At 36.9% G+C, this 16,206-nt stretch overlaps 1 long non-coding RNA gene across 1 annotated transcript in view; it reads left to right on the top strand.

The window, feature by feature from the left end:
- Positions 1 to 16,206, top strand: part of LOC139016966 (uncharacterized) — a 54,131-nt gene that overhangs the window by 37,169 nt on the left and 756 nt on the right. The window lies entirely within an intron of this gene.

Here is a 16,206-nt window from a genome sequence, read left to right as displayed (position 1 = left end):
ATGTGCCCTGTCGTTCCGATTTCACTGGAATTTGCCTTGAATCACTAGTACCTGTGATGAATTTTTATCATTTTGTTGAATATTTATGCTATTTTATCATTAGTAGGCCATGGTTAGAAATTATCTTACATTTTGTTTATAATTGCTATAATATATACATGTAAATACATCTAAAGTTCAGTAAAACATTAAATTTTCTCTGATTAGATTATGAATATGCATAAGTTCATGGGACTTTGAAGGATTGGGGATTTGATACCCCTTTTTATGATTGATGTTAATAATTTGAGCCAAGAGTTCTCCACCTTTGATGAGAATCATTAATTGCAACCTGGGCAGGTGCCCTGACTGGGAATTGAACCATGACCTCCTGTTTCATAGGTCAACACTCAACCACTGAGCCACACCAGCTGTGCAGGGATTGTTTGTTTAATAAATGTTAAGGAAAAATTGGCAATACATTTGGAAAGAATTAATAGATTGTGGATGAGTTAAAATATAGGGTGTGCCCAAAATGTATACACACATTTTGAGTAATGATAAAGATAGTGTTTATTAAAATATATTTGTTTTTCAAAATTGAGCTATCAGCTGTTCATGTGTATATACATTTTGGGGGGATACCCTGTATATTTAGTAAGAAAATATTTTAAATTCAGATTAGGTTATATTTAAACTAATTACTTAAAGAGGATCTTAAACTTGTTAATGTACAAAATGATTCTTATGATTTATAAGAGAAATGATTGTGTTAATAGTGTTATTAAAATCAATACATTTTTACATAAAACAGTGAATAAACTTAGCATCCGGTTTTCCTTAGAAGCTTTTGAGAGTTTCTATAATTTTATAAGCATTTGTCTACTCGTCAATCTTTAATTAAAATTTTCCTTCTCCAGTCACCATGATGTAATGTAAATCAACTTTTGCATTGGGTAAAAAAATGATGATTTCCTTAATTTAACCAATCATGTGACAGACTTGATGTGAAAGTAGGTACATAACAATGAAAGCTACTATTAGAGACAAATATAAAATACATTCACTTGTTTCACAGGGATTTTCATCTGTTTAATGTGTAGTGATTTTAACATCATTGGGAGTACTTGAGGGAAGATTTGGGTCATTAAGTAAAAGGTGGATGGTGGTTCATTATGTCATTTCTTGAAATTGGTAATAAAATGCATCATGAAGTAAACTTATCCCATTTGCTATTGTGTCTTTAGGTATATTTGATATTGTGCATTAGACTACCAGGCTGAAATTGTGGGACTTAAGCATTTAATTGGGTGATTCAAATCAGATACATTTAGTATAGGAGTCTGGGACATCTGTGAATATTTTAAACATTGTGACTTAATATGTCATAATATATTTAAAGAATGATTGAAACTGGGTTATCTTCCATAATAGTTCAAGAATCCAGAGTTACATTTGGTTCTAAAATTACATGATCACAAGCTTGTAATCGTTATTGTTGGTTTATCATAAATCAAAGACAGTGTTCTACGAGCATATATCAATTGTTATTGACATAATAGTGCTTTAATCACACACACACTAGCAATTTCATATTGCTATATGTTGGAAGGATTTTGCACTCTTGATTTAAAAAAAATAAAACAAGCAAATAAACAGAAAAACTAGTCCATTAATAGTGAAAAATGTGGATACCAGAACCAGACAGACTGCATGCAAATCGTGGCTTCACCATTTCCTAGCCACATGCTTTTGGATGTAGTAGTGGTAGTTATCCCCAATGAGGCTCAGTCTCTTTATTGATAAAGTTACATACTATTTATACGTTCTTCAAAGCATTGCTGTGAGGATTGAATGATTTAATACATATAAAGCACTTGGAATGTTGCCTTAGGAATTATCAACAAATATTAACCGGCAGCTAATTTCCCTCCTTTTCTGTCCTGCTCTAGTGCATTTAAATTATCTTGTGCTAAATTTCACCTCTTACTTTCTCATTTTAGTTTCTTCTGTGAACCCTATATTTTGAATCTAACTTCTCTAACACTAAATTGTGTGTTGTGTGGACATATAAACATATATAGAAGTGTGTGTATGTGGGAGACAGATAAGTAATATTTTGATGGAAGATACAGCAGAAGCATTTATAGGGCTCCTCTTTACCTTAAAAGAGCCATCTTCTTGTTAGAGGAGATTGTGTAAACTGTTCCATAAATGCACTTGGGCACAGTGTTTAAAAGTCTCCGTCAGAAACACGCACAGGACATGCACACCTCTCATTGTGTACAGTAAGTCACTTGTTCCCAAATGTCTTTGAAAATATTTGAAATCAGCGGTTCTCAACCTGTGAGTCGTGAGCCCTTTGGGGGTTGAACGACCCTTTCACAGGGGTCGCCTAAAACCATCGGAAAACACATATGTAATTACATATTGTTTACAGTAGCAAAATTACAGTTATGAAGTAGCAACAAAAATAATTTTATGGTTGGGGGTCAGTACAACATGAGGAACTGTATTAAAGGGTCTCGGCATTAGGAAGGTTGAGAACCACTGTTTTAAATGACAATGTGAAACAGAACATGATAGTTAAAGAAATAATCTTTCCCCAAAAGGATACTAAAAATTCAACATTATGGTTAAGATTATCGACTGAAGATTTGATAAGAATCCTGCCTCTGATACTTAACAGCTGTGTAATCTTCCACATGTTACTTAACTAGGACTCCCTGTTTAAAATGGTTTGAAAATTATACATTTCTCATCACTCATTTAAGTGCATTCATAGAAGTCATACAATGTTTCTCATAGATCAAATAATGATTAAAACATGAGCTGACAAAGAGTAAATAGTGAAAAATGTGATTGTGGTTGTCATTGCTCTATACTTCTCTTAACCTCTGTCTTAAATGTTTACCTTTACAAAGGGAGCAAAGAAAAAACACATCATTATTTTCCCATAAGTGAAGAATTCTCCAATAACATCTCTAGTAGTTGACCAGTAAAGCATCTTTATATATGAACAAGAATTTTTATTTAATAGAAGTAATATTTGCAAAACAGCTTATTTTAATTTGGAAACATGAAAAATTATTTTCTTAATGTCAAGGTGCAAAATTAGACTGTATTCCATACCTGAAATTGTTTTGATAATTTAAGTAAAAACCCCAATGTCAAATAATCTGTCCAGTCCATAAATTTCTGTTATTTATTTTTCAACTCTGCTACAGAATAATCTTATTTCTTATCAGCTGAAAAGTTATGAGAAGTGCCTTCGTCCTCAATTTTGCTTTGATTGGAACTCAGCCTTGGAAGTATTACCTCTGGATAGACCTAACCATGTCTTTTCCTGCCAAGATCTAAATGATAAGAGCAGTCATTTCTTATTATAAGACTAGCAGCCCAGTGCATGAAATTCATGCACAGGAGGGTGGGTCCCTCAGCCTGACCTGTACTCTCTGCAATCTAAGAGCCCTCAGAGGAGCCCTCTTCAATCCAGGAGCCCTAATGGCTTAGGCCCGCTCCCAGAGGTTCTCTGCTCTCTGTGGAGCCTGGCTGCTCTGCGCCCGCTGCTCAGAGGCCCTCCGCAGCCAGGGCGAAACGCTTGCCTTGTTGGCTGGCGACGAAGCAAGCATTCCACTAGGCCACTCATGCTTCCTGCTCTTGGTGGCCGCTTCCCCTACCCCCCAGGACTGGGAGACTCCGGCGAGGCTGAGGGGATTGGGCTCTTCCATCTTGTGACTATGGGTGCCACCATCTTTGTGACGGAGTGACAGTTAATTTTAATATTACCCTTTTATTAGATAGGATAAAGCAATTTGTGAATTCCATTTGAGTATTTTAACAAATGTCGAGACTTTGAAGAATCTATTAATGTAGGGGAAATTAAAGATTATGATTATTGAAAGACACCCAACTTTAAAGTTAATCTCAGCGAATAAATCCCAAAATCAAAACCCAACTCAGATTTTTTTTAACTAAAAGGTTGACAAAATAGAAAATAAGTTTTATTCTTCAAATATTAAGTCCACATTATTAGAGTTTTTCAGAAAATTAGATAATAGATCCAAGTAAAATGAAAGGAAATGTGTTTGTGAGCTAAAAATGAAGACTTCTGAATGAGCAAGTATTAAGGCTTTCTTTCATGAAACTGGATAGCTGCAGGGTTAGCAGCCCATGCTAAATCAAACATTTATGGGATATCCAGTGTGTGTATTGAATTCTGAATAGCAGCAACATCTATGGATTATATTGAATAATCGTAAATCTTTAAGACATAAATTATTTTAAGTTGCCTTTTCAAACAAGGTAGAGGACATTATAAAATCAAGCATTATGAAGGCATTCTTGTTTGAATGTAAAATTTATTTGCAGGTCCTACTTCTAGTTGTGACACATACTAATAATTAGCATGAAACCACCTTAGGTTTAAATAGGAGGTTAAGGTTCGATTCCCAGTTAGGATACAGGCCCGGTTGCACACTCAGTCCCCAGTGTGGGGTGTGCAGGAAGCAGACAATTAATGATTCTCTCTCATCATTGATGTTTCTATCTCTCTCTTCCTCCCCCTTCCTCTATGAATTCAATAAAATATATTAAAAATATAAAACTAAAAAATTAAAATCTTTTAAAAATACTATATTATAATTATAGAAATACTAATTAGTGACATTATTAATTAAATATAATGATACTCTACTGCCATGTTGTAGAATTTGAGTTCTCAAAGCCTTCCTAGATGTGTCCCAAATTTTTATCAATGTGTAAAACTTACTTTTTTAAATATATTTTTTAATATTTCAAAAATGGTTTTGGGTATCAGCTAGAATGCTGTACCCAGTTGAGGAGATGTGAGCATTGGCTAACCAAACTCAGACCCAAAGCTGTTTGACAGTGAATGGCAGTGACAGACAAGGAGGTCACAGACTAAAGGTGGTGCAGAACCAGTGCGAGATGCTTGGTATGTTGTCTTCTCTTTCATGCTCCCTACAAATGTGTGAACAGGGCAAATGTTCACAAGAATAGAGAGATTGTGGCATCTTAGTATCAAAACATAATTGTATTAGAAAAATCCCACTATAAGTAAATCTTTTAGAGATAAGGATCAAAATGTTATAGGAGGCATTGGGGGTGGGGGGTGGCAGAGATTGGTAGCATATCATCTTTAAAAAAATATGGAGGTATTTATTTTCTCTTATTTATAATAGTTTAGGATATTTTCTTACTATAATTTTTCTAAACAAATAATGGGACAGTATGACCTAATCCTTTCTCTCAATGTTTGAGTCCTGAAGCACGGTAAATACAAGAATCCTTTTTTTTTGGTTAATCCTCACTGGAGGATATTTTTTCCATTGATTTTAGAGTGGAAGGGAGGGGATTGAGGGAGAGAAGAGAGAGAGAGAAACATTGATGTAAGAGAACCACATCAATTGATTGCCTCCTATTCTGCCCAACCAGGGTGGGAAACTTGCAACCCAGGTATGTGCCCTTAACTGTAATCAAACCTGAGACCCTACAGTTCTAGGGCTGATGCTCTAACCACTGACCCACACCAGCCAGGGCACAAGAATCCCCTTTATTTATTTAAAAAATTTTTTTTATTGCCCAAAGTTTTACATATGTCTCCTTTTTCCCCAGTTGACTTCCCTTCCCCCCTCCCCACAGCCATTCCCACCCTCGAGGGCAAGCCTCTACCGCCCCAGTGTCTCTGTCCATTGGTTATGCTAATATGCATGCATAGAAGTCCTTTGGTTGATCTCTAACCTCCCCACCTCCCCTACCATTTGTCTCTGGATCTATTTTTGTTCATCAGTTTATGTTGATCAAAGAATCTCTTTTAAATTGTCTGATAACAGACAATTTTCCAAAAAATCATTATTAATGCTTTGATATTCAAGTTATCTGTTCCTGAAGTTTAGCTTGGTAGATTGTTCTTTTCTTCAGTTTGTACTTGTTTAACTCAGGTGTATCACCATTTGTCCATGACTTTCCATCTAATTCTATTTTCCAACATGACATTCAGTAGTTTGCTAGTTTTACTCTGTAATTGATTTAAAATTTATTTTATGCAGTACTATGGTCAATGCTTCAGTTGACAATCAGTGAGGGACTGAACAATAGCTAATATTAAATAGGGATATGAGTGTTAACGGTTTCATAGGTCATTAACTCACTTATGAATATTTTTGGGGTTAGCGCTTCCCACTCTTGAAAATACTCTAAACCTTTATTCAATGTGACGGAAGGGCTTGGATTATCTCAGTTATTCTTGGTCCCATAATAAATCATTTGCTTCAGGATGCACCTCACTTTGGAAGCCCAGTTTAACATTTAGCAGAAGCAACTCAGAACTTATTTTTTCTTAAGATATTCATAGTTATATCAAGAATGCCCCTGTCTTCTTTTTATGCCAGAATACCTCTCAAAGAATGACATCTCCAAACCCTTCAATGTTATCTGTCCTGTTTTCATCTCGATACCATCTAATTGATGAGTCTTTAAATATGTGGTGAGCAAATACAACTACCAGACCAATTGAAATGCTAAAACAACAGAAGACACATATTTGTGACATGTATATGTAAGTCAAATGAAATAATTTATGCTTAACAATTTCAAATATTTAATCTATGAGAGGAATCATGGGTTCTTTTAAAAAATAGGAAAATAGGAGAGAGCTAGTTGACTTCTCAAGAAAGCGCTCTTCTGTGAAACAGCAAAAGAAATTTGTTTATAAATTATATGTCTAGAGAGAACTTTTTAGATTTCTGTTCTGTGGTCCTTAAATTGCTAAGTATTGAAAGCATGACCTACTTATCTCCAACTTGTGCCTCATAGTGCGTATTTGCTCTATTTTGTGAACTGCTATTTTCTCCCTGAGTTAGTGTTCTGCAGAAAGCACTTCCAAAATTGACTCATTAAAAACAGACAGTTCTGTGAATCTTAATCAAAGATTTGTAGTTTATATTCATCTGGTTCACAGCTCTTTGAATTGCCAATTTTTGTTGAATTATTTACATAAAAATGAATACATTTTAAATGTTCTCTAATTGTCAGTATCTAATAATATCTCCTATTGCTACTAGCCTTGTGGACGTTAACAGAATGGTTCTGAAAAATTAAATTGCATTTTGGGAAGCTGGCCTAGATATCTGATTTCTGGAAAATTACTGATTTACGCCAGAACATTAAAAATCTCTTAAATTACCTCACTCTTTTCTTCTACATGGACTCTATCTATTTTTGTTTTAAATTGTTTGTCTTCTAGCTCTGGTTGGGTAGCTCAGTTGGTTAGAGCATCATCCAGATATGGCAAGGTTGAGGGTTCAATCCCTGGTCAGGGCACATATACAAGAATCAAGTAGCAAATGCATAAATAAGTGGAACAACAAACTTATATTTCTCTCTTTTTCTCTCTCTCGCTCTCTCGCTATCCCTTCTCTCTCTGAAATCAATCAATAAAGAAAATTGTTTGCCTTCTAACAACTGAACCTGGAAAAACTTAGGTAAACACCAGCCAACAGAAGGAAAATTCAATAAACATCATGTGACATAGTGGCTAAGAGCATAGAAACCATAAAGCCAAGCTGAGGAGATTAGAATCCTTTTCTTGTCATTTTTCAGTTGGATAGGTTTCTTAAATGTGACTTTGTTTTGTGTGGAAACAAATAATAGCACATATCTCATGGCGTGGAGATGAGCTAATATACATAAAAGGACTCTCAGTGCCTGGGATGTGGAAAGCACACAGTACATGTATCTGTTTTAGTATCTGCAAAATACAAATAGCTAGAAAATTATCTTCAACCCTTTGTCTAGCAGTAACAGGAATCCTAAACCATTTTCTTTTCTTTTCTTTTTTTTTTAAATATATTTTATTGATTTTTTACAGAGAGGAAGGGAGAGAGATAGAGAGTTAGAAACATGGATGAGAGAGAAACATCGATCAGCTGCCTCCTGCACATCCCCCACCGGGGATGTGCCCACAACCCAGGTACATGCCCTTGACCGGAATTGAACCCGGGACCCTTCAGTCCGCAGGCCGACGCTCTATCCACTGAGCCAAACCGGTTCCGGCCTAAACCATTTTCAATGTTTTTCACATACATAATAGATGGAAATTAATTAACTGAACCTTTTTTCTGTGATTATCCTTTGCACCAGCCTTAGGATACTGTCCTGAGAAACTTAAAAAAAAATTAACCAAACCCAGGACAGAAGCATTTAAACTTACAAGATGTTTTATTTTAAGAGGTATTGGCCACAATTCAAACCATATGGAAAAGAGGTTCGGAAATGTTGTTTGCTGTTTAGGATGTTTGATCCTATATTGTAGGAAAAAACCCCACAATAATTCTCAGTAAACACGGACCCCATTCTAAAAAGAACTCCATTCCAAACCAATAACATGTCAACTTTCTGGTGGGGTTCTGGAGTTTGTGGTTCCCTCACTCGCCTCTTAGAGGGACCTCTAACACCTGAGGGCCTGTGCATTACAGAATCTGTGGCTGGGGGTTGGTGCTCTGGATCTGATGGTAACTTAAACTATCTTTGATTTTAGAGAAAATTATTCTGAAGAGCTACTCACATGCCCTATCTACTTTCCTGTTTACATGTTTTTTTCCTAGTTTGCACTTCTATTATTTTTTAATTTAATATCTTTTTATTTTCACATATGATTACTCTTTTAAAATTTATCTTTATTGTTGAAAATACTACATATGTCCTCCCCTCACTGCACTATTGTCTGTGTCCATGGGTTACGCATATATGCATAGAAGTTTTTGGGTTAATCTCTCCCTATTCCTCCTACCCCCGCCTTCCATCTGAGATCCCTTAAAACCTAGAGATCAGACCACAGGAAGGGTGTATCACAATGAGGGGGAAGGTGGAGTGTGTTTTCCCAGTTCTCTCCCCAACTAGCATCTGCAGACCTCATGCTGATCCGATCCCACACTATACAGAAAACTCTGAGGATAAAAATTCAAAGTAAGATCTAGAGATGGTTTAAAAAACATCTCTGAAGTGACAAAGTTGAGTTATTTTTCTGATATTAATACAACTTTAAAATGGCAAATGGCTTCTCCTCAAATGTATCTTTTTCTAATACATTGAATATTTCATAAGTTATAACCTGTATGGTCAGTAATGTTACACATTTTAAAAATAATTGACCCACAGATTTCAATATTGATCATAGTTCTACATGAATCAATACTAATCTCTTAGACAAATTAGTTTTTATATTGACCAAAACATAGTCATTATATGCATATTAGCTAGGTGCCATAACATACATTGAATTAATTTCAGAGGTGAGTGAAGAAGGTACAGCTTTTTATATAATTTGATATATAAAATCAAATGGCTCATTAAGTGAAATAAAATGTGTAAAATGTCCTGTACAGTGTCTGGCACATAAAGGGGTTCATTAAATATTCTTACCTCCCTTGGTTTTTAGCTTTCAAAATAAGGGTACTAATAATTTAATGAAATCTATTTTATACGTATAACACCAGAGAATTTGGCATTGGAATCAAGGACCAAAAGATGCCGTCTGATGTGACTGCCTTAATCTTTGAGTGGGGAGTTGGATGGAGATTTCATACTGGGGAAGTAGTGAAATGTTTTATAGGAACATTTAATAAAAATGGTCACCCCCTCTTCTGCCCCACTCAGGGCACGACCCATATAATCTGTGTGTGTGTCCGTGTTTCTAGGACTTTGAACTACTTTACGTTGTCTGTCTCTGCTACTGCCATTACCCCCTCAACTGCTTGTTAGTGTTCTTAGCTATACCCTCAGTTCTGCTCTCATAACTTGCATTGCTTAGTGGAGTTCTCTTTTTACTTCACTTAAAGCACCCCTTCTTTCTTTTCTGTGACTAAAGACAGCTAAGCCAGCGATTTTCAACCAGTGTGCTGCAAGAATTTTTAAAATATGCAATACCTGACTATTTAGTTAAGGGCACTGACCTCCTTACCCTTAGATTGTCAAATAAAAAAATATCTCACAGCCAACACAACAATAGCCATCTGATGTGAATGAATCAACATTATATCTATTTTTGTCAGATATGCAAAAAATAATATAATTTTTGGTGTCACAGAATTTTAGTAATTGGTTTTATGTGTGCCACGAGATGAAAAAGGTTTAAACTTGCTGACCTAGGTTAGTGTTTTTCTTTTTGATGTTTAAAGTTTTAACAAAAAAAGGGGAAAAACTTTGACTTAAAATATGTCCAGCAAAAAATTATCAGAGACAACTAAATAAATGCTAAGGGCCTAGTGTCCACTTGGAATGGAAAAGGAAGGTTAAAAAGTAGAGAGTAAAATAAGAATCCAGATCTCAAAAAGAATTTGCTCAAATGAGTGATTTAATCTTTTGCACATCATATAAGGAAATGGCAAGTCGTTTTTTTGTTTTGTTTTTGACTGCTAACAACTTCACATTTGTTTGGATGCATGAGGCAGAGTTGCATGTGTGTGGGAAAATTGATGGTAAGTAAACCAATGCTTTCGAACTCTAGCAGGTAGTAGTGAAATACATATTTTTTCGATGAAGTTTGTAGCACAAATTGTGGCTATCAGGTTTGACATTATCGAAAAAATATTCAAAGTATGTTAGAATATTTTTAGTATGTTAAAATATTCAAAGTATGTTTGTTGCTGTTTTTAATGCCCATTGTAATCTTACAACACAGAACAGAAAAATAGTATCTTACAAGGGGTTCTTCACTGGCATCCCTACGCGGGGAGTTTATTTGAAGAAGTGGAGACATTTGATTCCTCTTTGGAAATCAATTCCCTGTTTTTTTATGACTAAACTTTCCTTACTTAGAAAGAAAGCCCTTATTGTTTTCCCCTGAAACAGAACTGTTGTGTCGACTATTTTATCTCACGAAGGAACATTTTGTTTGTGAACCAAAAAGTAATTTCTTGTACAATAGCAAGTGCAGTTTCATTACTGTAAATTTAATTAATTCTTCCTAAACACAATGAGTTTGAAATATGAACACATGTGGCTATAGAATAATAAAATGGTGTTTCTCTCAAGTTGTTTTCCTATAGTACTTGAGAGAAGGGGGAGAGGAAGTGGGTAAAGGGGGAGAGGGAAAGAAGGAGTAGAAGGGAGGAAGAGAGGGAGAGGAAGAGAAATAACTATTCAGTTGTAACTATTTAGGTAAGAATGTAGGTATGTGTTTCTGACTGAGGTCTAAATAGTATCAATCAGACCAGAATCATGATATGCTAATGTCAGTGATTGCTTCACTAAATCACTGTGATAACATAATGCCTGGGATTTAGTTTCAATAGCTTCAAGATGTTTCATATTCTTGTTTCTGCCTGAATTTCTATATAGTTTTTATTTTATTTTACTAAATCCAAAGCATTATAAGAAATGACAACATTTTACTTCCAACTAAAAGCTATTTGTAGTTAAAAAACAGAACATTAAGTAGTAAGCTACTTGAATGATTTAAATTGCTTGAAAAACAAGGAAGTTTTTTCCCCACTGATTTATTTCATGTTCTATTGAGTTAGGAATTTATATTTTTCCATCAATAGTATAATCTTTTAGAAAATTAATATGAATAATATCTGCTTCTAAAAACACTAAATCTAAAAATATATTATTCCAGATACATCAGTGTTAATGAAAACTGAAATCAAGTTAGATTTCCCATAATTTCTATTTCTCAAAAGCCAACTTAGATATAAAATTTCCTGTATTATTGTAAAATGTGTAATAGTTATTTAGATTCTTGACAAATATTTTTGTTACAAATATAAATCTTCAGACTAATGTTACTGTATAAATAGGTTAGATAGATGTAGAGAGATTCAGATATATGAATATGACACAAAAATAAAGCAGAGTATTTGTTAAAATTGTCAGTGTGTTTGATTTTAAAATATGCAGAGCATTCAGGCATTGGGGTTGAATTTAGGCAGTTTTACCTAAATTAAAAAATTATTATGTCATGTTAAGTCATATTTATATAAATACTAGTGGCCCGGTGCATGAAATTTGTGCATGGGGGGGTTGTCCCTCAGCCCAGCCTGCACCCTCTCCAATCTGGGACCCCTCAGGAGATGTCCGACTGCCGGTTTAGGCCCGATCCCTATGATTGCAATCTGGGACTGCTGGCTCCTAACCGCTCATCTGCCTGCCTGCCTGATTGCCCCTAACCACTCTGCCTGCCATCCTGCTCACCTCCAACTGCCCCCCCGCCAGCCTTCTCACCCCCAACTGCCCCCCTGCTGGCCTCCTTGCCCCCAACTGCCCCCCTGCTGGCCTGCTTGTCCCCAACTGCCCCCCCTGCCAGCCTGGTTGCCCCCAAATGCCCCCCTTGCTGGCCTGCTTGTCCCCAACTGCCCCCCTGCCAGCCTGATCACCCCCAAATGCCCCCCCACTGCTGGCCTGCTGTCCCCCAATTCTCTCCCCCCCCCCGCCAACCTGATCACTCCCAACTGCCCTCCCCTCCTGGCCTGATCGCCCCTAACCTCCTCTGCCTTGGCCCCACCATCATGGCTTTGTCTGGAAGGACATCCACAAGGTCTCCTGGTCTAATTAGCATATTACCCTTTTATTAGTATAGATAGAGGCCTGGTGCACAGGTGGGGGCCGGCTGGTCTGCCCTGAAGGAGGTCCCAGATCAGGGTGGGGGTTCCCTTGGGGGGCGATGCCGGCCTGGGCGAGGGGCTGGGGTGGTTTGCAGGCTGGCCACACACCCTTCAGGGTGGGGGTCCCTGCTGGAGGCCGTGGCTGGCCTGGGCGAGGGGCTGATGGCCGTTTGAAGGCTAGCCATGCCCCCATCGGGGTGAAGGTATCCACTGGGGGTAGGGTGGCCTGGGCAAGGAGCTGATGGCCGTTTGAAGGCTGGCCACGCCCCCATCAGGGTGAGGGTCCCTGCTGGGGGGCGTGGCCAGCCTGGGCAAGGGGCTGATGGCTATTTGCAGGCTAGCCATGCCCCCATCAGGGTGAGGGTCCCTGCAGGGGGGCGTGCCTGGCCTGGGTGAGGGGCCGAGGGTCATTTGCAGGCTGGCCACACCCCCATCGGGGTGGGGGTCCCAACTGGGGGCCATGGCCTGCCTGGGCGAGGGGCTGAGGGCCGTTTACAGGCTGGTCACATCCCCTTCAGGGTGGGGGTCCCCACTGGGGTGTGTGGCTGGCCTGGGTGAGGGGCTGATAGCTGTTTGCAGGCTGGCCACACCCCCATCGGGGTGAGGGTCTCTGCGGGGGTGTGGCCAGCCTGGGCGAGGGGTTGAGGCTGTTTGGGGGCAGTTTGCAGGCCAGCCAAGCCCCTGGCTTTGTCCGGAAGGTCTCTGGAAGGTCTCCCGGTCTAATTAGCATATTACTCTTTTATTAATATAGTTGTATAGAGAGCACCTAAGACAGTGATGCCGAACCTATGACACGCGAACTTATTTTTTTGGTTGATTTTTCTTTGTTAAATGGCATTTAAATGTATAAAATAAATATCAAAAATATAAGTCTTTGTTTTACTATGGTTGCAAATATCAAAAAATTTCTATATGTGACACGGCACCAGAGTTAAGTTAGGGTTTTTCAAAATGCTGACACGCCGAGCTCAAAAGGTTTGCCATCACTGACCTAAGATGTACTTGGAATAGCTTTGTTTTTTCCTCTGCTTTGAGCATGCATAGAAATACTTTTAAACAATAATTATAAAAATTATGTATCTGGAATTACAGACAATCTTTAATCAATAAAGGTAAGCAACATCTGAGTTAAATAGCTTTTGAGAGTCTTTATATAGTATCATCTTCATGATGTACTGTGTACCCTGACAGATATTTTGTAATCCATTTAGTTGGAGTTCTGCATTGGCTGACTGATTTAAGGGGAAAACCAGTAATGAATGTCAGGCTCTATCCTTTGTACTTCCCTTCTGTCTGGGATCATAGTCTCAAGTCCAAGACTTGGTAATTCTCCAGAGTCTTTAAAATGGTGTAATTTGGACTTTGGACAGTTTTCCTAAAACCAGTGCTCACCAGGAGCATTGGTCTGTAAGTTTTTCTGCAGACCAGTTACACAATATATTATTGAATATGCAAAATGTAAAGTTGCTTAAGTATATTATTTATTTTAGAATCTGTGATAACTGATTTCAGAACACATGACTAGTATACTTAAAATTATTCCTACTGCCTAGTAAATAGCTGCATGTTACAGGGAGTGAGTAAATTAATGTACATAAAGACAATATATAATGGATAGTGGATAAGTTGGTCCTGAATTGGTTAAATCTGGATTTTCAAGTCAGATCATAGCCTATGTTTTACACTACAACATTATGCCATTGAAAAAGTTACATAAATGTATAACCTGTGCCTAAAGGTCCATGTTTTAGCTAGAACTGAGTGTTGGCAATATTCCTGCTGTGGCTCATGTCTCAACTTCACCTATTTCATTTTTTATCATAGAAATCAAATTTTTGTCTTGTAATAAATTTGTATTAGGTAAAGCACTTGAAGTTGAGTAATAGTAAAAGTCATGATGACAAGTATAAAAAGCTGGAAATGTATTAGTATATCTTGCTCTTGACTGTTAGTCTCAATGTAAATTCACATTTCTTATAAAAATGTCATTTCTTATTGTTCCTGATGATAATCTTCTCCTTCAGTAAATTAGAGGAAATGCCATTTTATTACTTCACATAACTCAGCACTATGAATTACTACAAATGTGCATTAATATACCATTTCCCCAGAAGCCTGTTTCACATAGCTCTGAAAACAAATGAGAAAGGCACATGAAAGAAATTAGATATTTAATCATTTAGAAGCATTTCTAACGTATGGCTTTGACATGACACTTTAACGAAACAATGAAGTGATTGATTGAAGAAAAATAGTTAGACTACAAATTACACTCTGAAATATTTGGCTTCAAAAATTTCAAATGTGAGTCATTATTATTATAATCTGTGGGCATTAATTTAAGTATTGATGCCTTTTATTGATTGTTTGTGTAGATCAGTCTAATAAGGAAAACATTTCCTCCTCATTACTACTGCCAAACCACACTCATCAATTAAGGGGCATCTACAGAAGTGAGGATGGTTGACTAAAGCATTAGCATATTTACGTACTAGAGAAGTTTGTGTTCTAATGTAGTTTTTCTGGTGCCTGAGAAGTAATAGTAGCACGACTTTCACTTGAGATGTATACAGTAACTAACATCCTATATGAATACAATTTGTTGAGGCAACTTCTTATCTTTGACATGTTATCCATTTTGATGAATGGATTAATGTCACCATTCTTTATTTTATCATAGTGAGCATTAGCCCTGAGCCTGAGAATGAAAACATACAGTTCTATATAAATCTTCATATATTATTGCTTTCTTTTGCTTTTATTCATATGCTGAATAAATCCCAAAGAATTTAGTATATTCTTGCTAAAATAAAATTTTGGTTTTTATCTTTTAGTACTAGGTGGCTATCAGTTAAAATGCATAGAAGTTTTCTTTTAATATTTTAAAATTTATCTTTATTGTTGAAAGTATTACAGATGTCCCCCTTTTCCCCCACTGACCTCCTCCACCCAGAACTGCCCCCACTCCAGGCCTTCACCACACTATTGTCCATGTTCATGGGTTATGCATATATACATACTAGTATACCTTCTTTGGTTAATCTCTCCCCACCAAGAGAAAGGAGAGAGAGAGAGAGAGACAAAGAGAGAGACAGAGAGAGAGAGAAACATCAATGATCAAACATCGATGATCTACTGCCTCCTGCATGACCCCTACCAGGGATTGAGCCTGTAACCTGGACATATACCCTGACCGGGAATCTACCATAACTGGCAACATCTCGGTGTATGGTTAACTAACTGAGCCATACTGGCCAGAGCATGTTTATAGAAGTTTTTATAGGCACATGAATGCACTTGGTGCATTCCAGCATTGATTCACTTTAACCATAGTTTGAATTCTGTACACATGTTCTTTTATAGATACAACAAAATGTTTGGATTGTTGACTAAGAATTATAGAAATAAATGCTAGCCACCAAGATCTCTACATGCAGAAAAGAAAGAAAAAATACATAATTTAAATAAGATAATCATAATCATTACTATTATAATTATGTTATATGAAGAGATATTGAATGCTTATGAAATGCTTAGAGTTCCTGACATTTTAGCATGACACAATAAAGGTCATAAAGAAGGAATGATAGTGACTTGATTG

This window comes from Myotis yumanensis, unplaced genomic scaffold (genome assembly GCF_028538775.1).
Source record: "Myotis yumanensis isolate MYYU_CA2020_CCGP unplaced genomic scaffold, mMyoYum1.0.hap1 SCAF_9, whole genome shotgun sequence".
NCBI lineage: Eukaryota > Metazoa > Chordata > Mammalia > Chiroptera > Vespertilionidae > Myotis > Myotis yumanensis.
This window is presented reverse-complemented; position numbering and strand designations above follow the sequence as displayed.